We start from the raw sequence: 5,706 nt of genomic DNA, 5'->3' as shown, positions 1-5,706 counted from the left end.
TTTTGCCTCCATTAAGTGGAGATGATGTTCCCTGCCTGTGACACCACTTTGTTTGGTGGTGAGCTCTAGCAGCCATTGCATAAATGGTTTCAAATAGAAGTTATCCTTAGTTTCCAGGGCTGTTAGGAGAAAGGCAGGGGAACAATCTGGGGCTGAAGAGCAAGCTGTGAATTTCCATGCAGCTCTCCCGCAGGAGAGGAGAGGAGAGGAGAAAGAGGGCCTACTTTAAAACTAGACATGGGCCAGCTGGAGATGCTGCAGTGATAACTGGCTAACCATGACCAAGTAAACTGTCTGTGTGAAGTCACTAGTTTGAGTGAAGACTTAAATCATGGAGACATGTTGTGGAGCCCAGAAACTGAAAAAAGACTGGATGTTTTCATGGAGTTTCATTAGGAAACTGCATGACCTGGAGAGCATCTGGATGAAATCGCCTATCTGGCTCCTCTAGTAATGCTGAAATGCTGAGAGCTTGTGCTTCAGCGTGGGGAGCGGCGAGTGCAAGTTTGGGGGGTTCACGTCCTGTGAGCGCCCAGTTCAGAACCAGGTGGGCTTAGTTGTGGGCTAAGGATGAAAAGAGTGAACTTTATTTTATCCCTCAATCCTTATTCCAGCTTCCTCCCAGGCTCTGGAAGATAGTTTTTAGTCAGATGTGGGTGGTTCCTTTAGTTGGTTGCTTAGCTCTAAGGAAGGACTGAAGAACCTGGTGAGCCTCTGGTGTCCTAATCCCTGTCATGCTGTACCAGTGGTTTGAGAGGACAGTTCTTGTTTGTCCCCATGTCCTGAGCTGGGGACAATGCAGAAGGAAGAGGAATCTCCTTGGGAGGCTGCCTGGGATACTGCACATGGGACCTCATTTGGGAAGCCCTACAGCAGAACCACCCTGCTTGACCATACCAAGGTTACTGGGTGAAGTCCTGCCTTTACGAGGGGTGGAAGGGAACAGGGAGTGGGACCAGGGGAAGCATCGGATCTCCACCCACGTATGCTGCTTGCTCAGCGAGGGCTAATGCTCAGCATGAGGCAGCGAAGAGGGCGGGAGGTTAGCCTTTTGGGGTTTGATGATTAATTAGCTGTCATAATTGGCTAATTGTGTGGAGATGCTGCAGCAGAAGTAAGCCTGGAAGAGTCAAATGGGAAGGTTATAGGGGACTGGTGGTGGTTTCCTGAAAAAAAGTATGTGAATATGTGGAGGAGACCGTGAATAAGAGGAGGGACATTCGTGAGAGGAGCAAACAGGTGGGCTGTGGGAGGGCATCTTGGCGTGCCGCTGGCAGGCAGACGTGTCTGGCTCTGGGGTACAGCTGGGAAGGGTTTGCTCCACTCCTGGTTTTGCTGCTGGTTTCCTCTGGGGAAGACGTTCTGCACTGCGCTGAGCCAGTTTTCTCCCTGGGACTGCTGATAAGGTGCTTTTTGCCTTTTTTTTTTTTTCCCTAGGGCATTTTGATTAGGCCTGCTAGGCATTAAAAATGTGATGAGGAAATTAACGCTCCACGAGGCTGCACTGCACTATCCTGAGCAAGCCAAGAGTAAACAGATCACACCAGTGCTTCAGTACAGATTTTGTCTGAAAAATGAATTTGTAAAGGTTGTTACCAATACAAGAAAGGACATTGCAGCCTTGTTAAGCAGTGCTGTATTTATACAGCAACTTGGGGTGTCTGTCCTTCAATCCTGCAAGATCCACGGCTGTAGAAACCTCGGGGAAGGATATGCTAAACTAGGCAGCAGAAAATATCTAATAGCAGCGGGAAGTTCTTGTATAAGTCGCTCTGCCTACTTTTGGCAGCTTGACTGCCATTAGAACAGCAGGAGAGACTCACAGCAGCCTGAAATGGACTGCTTTCTGTCCTTCACCTCCCTGCAAGCCACATGGGAATCTTTCTCCATTCCCGAAATTGTCAGGTTTGCCCTTGCTGTCCTGACGACTTCCTAGACGGGTCCCTTGCCCCCTGCCATATCAGATCACACAGTGTTTGCTGGGCTTCTCTTCAAAAAGCACCTGATAAGATAGCTGGGGGTGACACGCAGGCGCTTGGCCCTCCGGAGAGCGGTCACGCAGGCTCTTCTGCTGCGAGTGGGCTTTCGTTTGGGTGGGACGGCCTGATGGGAATAAGCCTGATGGACTCTGACCCTCGGTTATCTCATGGGGCTGCTCAGTTCCGCTGGAATTTGGACCTTGTTGGTCTTGATTTGGGTCCCAGAGTGCTGCCAGTGCCAGAGTTAACATCACAAAACATCATTTGCCTGTGTATTGATTGTGTGAGAAGTAGGTGAAAGGTTTGTTATCTCTGCTTTTTTCAGGCACTCTGCTTTCCCACAGACGGCTGTCATTCAGGAGCCCATGCCCATGTTGTTTGGTGCCAAAAGTGGGGTGCTAGGTTTGAGCATGAGTGCCGTGTGGGTGACGGTGACCCCACTCTGTGGCCAACCTCCCTGTCCCGTAGGGAGTGCAGACTGCAGTTGTGAGTGTCAGAGGGGGCGGCAATCCCCCGAACACCACTGGTAAATCCTCTCTGGCATGTCTTTGCCTTTCGTTTTCCTTCCTGTTAAGGGAGCCACCCAGAATCTCCTGAGGTTTCCCTTTCTTAAGACTTCATGATCGAAGTAGCAAGTACAATGTGGGGTATCCCCATGTTACGGAGTTGCAGGAACGGGGCTGTTGCTTGAGCTGCTGGGACTTCACAGAAATATTTAACAGTCTGTGTTGCTCTTTTCACCCAGCTCCCTCAGGCCTCCACAGGTTGTTAAAATTCAATTATTGGGATATAATACTAGAGAGAAGACTTACTCTTGATGCTTGCAGGCAGGTTCTGACAATCCTTCTTAAAATAGCAACAACAAAACAATAAGCCCTGAAATAATGAATTGTTGAGAAGGAAGTAGTCTGTCAATCTCTTAACCTACTTAGGAACAGAAACTTCAGCACTAGCTACTTTTCTTGATATTCCTTTTCTTCAGCAAATATCTATGGGTTTTTTTCCTGCTAGAAAACTTGTAAAAAATACTGTACTACTAAACCAGTTAAAAAGAAATCTCAGCTCAGTCTGATTTGATGAGTGAGTTTTCTTAGGAAAAGAATAAACAAGGGTAGGAGGAGGTAAGAGGTGGAGTTTTCCAAGAACTATTACTATCTAGAGAATTGCATTCAATGTGTCTTTCATCTATATTTCAAAAGAATATCCCACCTGGGTTAGTGACTCACTTTTCAAAGGAAATTTTCATAAAGGCAAAGCTAATGCAATTGGACCATTGAGGATACTGCAGGCAAATAACCTTCAGCGAGAGTCCAAGCCCTTCCATGTTAAGCAACAGGCAGCCACCTATTCTGTGTTCGTCTGCTGATGCTTAGCAAAGTACTAGAAGTCAGAGCCTCAGTAAAAAGGGATAAACCAAAGCTGCTCTACCAGAAATCTGCTGGAGTTGTGCTGAGTTACCTAAGCTGAGTCTTCTTCACTGCTTAATATTTCTACTTAGCGAAAAGTATTACACAGAAAGAAGGACAACGAAGAAAAATACATGTTAAGGTGTTAACTTGCTTTTGTATGTAGTTCCTCCCCAGAATTTGGTGATCAATTACCCCAACTTTCCTGATCTTACTAGGTTTACAGATTTGAAAATGAGAAAGTTACTCTCCACATTCTCTGGTGGCTGTTCTCCTGACTAGGATCCTCAGCGGCATCAGCAGAGCACTGGGAATTGTGTTTGACAACATCTGGTTAAATGGAGTCTAGTCAAACGTCGGTCTTGCAAGATAAACTTCATGGCAGTTCTGTTTTCTTTCCTCTCTTCAGTAGGAGTGATATCCGTACTGGTAGCAGAGAATTACTGGATTACAGCACCACTGAGAGTTTTCCACTGCAAGCTTGAAATTTCAGGAAGGTCCTTTTAAACTCTGTATTATTTCATTACAGCCTACAATCAATTCTGTTATGCCCTGAGCTGAAGACCTTGCTGGAGCTCTTGAAGGACTCTCCAGTTGTTGAATTTTTTTCTGCAAAAGCGAATTTTTCAGAGAAATACTGCACTTTATCTCCCCTAATTTCACTGCCTGATCTGCCCTTCTCAGATGCACCTCTGGCTTCTGTTGGGGTTTCTGTGCTATCCCTGGTCTCAGAAAAGCCTGCTAATGGGCAGGAGTATTGTACTGTTGTGCCCTTTGAAGGGCTGGAAGCTGGGGATGCTGCAAGCAGTGAATGGGAAGAGGTCAGACCAGCATTTTAAGTACCAGCAGTGTGTGATCTGAATACAAGTCCAAGTCATGGGCTAAAGGCTGAGAACCCCATCCATATCTCCTCATTGTTGGGTTAAAGCCCTCAGCCGTGGGACTAGCCCCTTCCCCCAGTTCTCTGAGGCAAGTGGGAAATCGAAAGGTTGCCCAGGCTGCCTCCACTAAGTGCAGAACAGTGTCCTCTCAGGCAGCATTTGCTGACCCAAACACCTCTCATGACCCTCAGGAGATGAGGCTGGAGTTGACCCCGAGCAACCGCGTGGCCATCAGTTGTGTTGTGGCAGATAGGACAGGCTGTTTGCAGTGGGACATGCTGATCAAGGGCATTTCAGAGCTGGTTTGTTGACACAATGGTAGATCTTTGCTGCCTAGGCTTGCCATTCTCCTCTTGCAGTCCTCTGCCATCTTGGTGTGGTTTACACTTGAAAAGAAGAGGTTTATAGCAGTAGGCAGCGGGGTGAGGAAACGAGTGAAAGTGCATCCTGCCTGTCGTCTCTGTTACACAAAGTATGGCCTGTTGGCTTTGTCCTTCTTAGATAGCCTTTGTCCAAGTGCAACCAGGTAGGTCCCTGTTCTGTGGGATCACAATAGTGTGTAGGCAATCGAGCCCCTAACACACGGGGACACACCTCAGTTCCTGTCCTGGGATTAATTTCTTCCTGAGTGTTTGTGGAAGAGAGACTTGCATGCTAAGGAAGATACTAGGAAAACCAGCATTAATGTGTTGGGCTCTCCTATGTGAAGCAAATTACTCCTTTCTACAACAAAAAAGCGTTGATATGATTCAGCCCCTCTGCTAGATGGCTTGGGTGGGTCCTGAGAGCTTTCCAAGGGCTGGACAATTTTAAGTGTCAGAGGCTTTCAATAACTCTGGCTTTCAATTTAAGGCCATTAAGGTGACAGTTTTACTTCTTACAACTCTGGAGTGACTGACCAAGATTTTGAACCATTTATAAAGGTCAAGCTGGTACCTTGGGTTCCACCCTCCCATGCCCAATACATAATGATTACTTTTTCTTACGGATAATATATGAATCCTTTTAGTTACTGTCAGGCTAAGCAAGTTCGTTGTCTTTACTAGCACTTGGCAGCTCGAGGAAGACAATGTTGAAATTTAGATCTAAAGAAAGAGTGAAAAAGCTAACGTTACTCATGAGATAAGGAAATTCCCAACACTTGACATTTACATTTTAACACGAGTCGATACAAGGCCTTGGTCCTTGCCTTTATTCCAAAGAAAAAGAGAGGAGAGCAAGCAGCAGCAGCAGCATAACTAGTACAGTACGTGAGCAGCGCAGCAGTAACCGGCATATGATCCAAGCTGGCAGTAACTAGTGAAGCTTGAAGGAATTAATTGCTTATATATGGGCCTTTCATGTTGCTGAGTCAATGGCTGTCCCTGTCTGTCTAGATCACTGCTGTTACTTAGCCACGCAGAGCAGTGACATTTACACTGGCGTCCTAATGCTAATGGG

The 5,706-nt window shown here is 46.7% G+C and overlaps 1 protein-coding gene across 1 annotated transcript in view; it reads left to right on the top strand.

Moving 5' to 3' along the window:
* Positions 1-5,706, top strand: part of BACH2 (BTB and CNC homology 1, basic leucine zipper transcription factor 2) — a gene marked incomplete at its 3' end in the record, with an annotated part of 40,588 nt that overhangs the window by 31,397 nt on the left and 3,485 nt on the right. The window lies entirely within an intron of this gene.

Source organism: Cariama cristata, unplaced genomic scaffold (assembly GCF_000690535.1).
Source record: "Cariama cristata isolate BGI_N322 unplaced genomic scaffold, ASM69053v1 scaffold4236, whole genome shotgun sequence".
Classification (NCBI taxonomy): Eukaryota; Metazoa; Chordata; class Aves; order Cariamiformes; family Cariamidae; genus Cariama; species Cariama cristata.
Note: the sequence above shows the minus strand (reverse complement) of the source record. Positions and strands in the feature narration are given on the sequence as shown.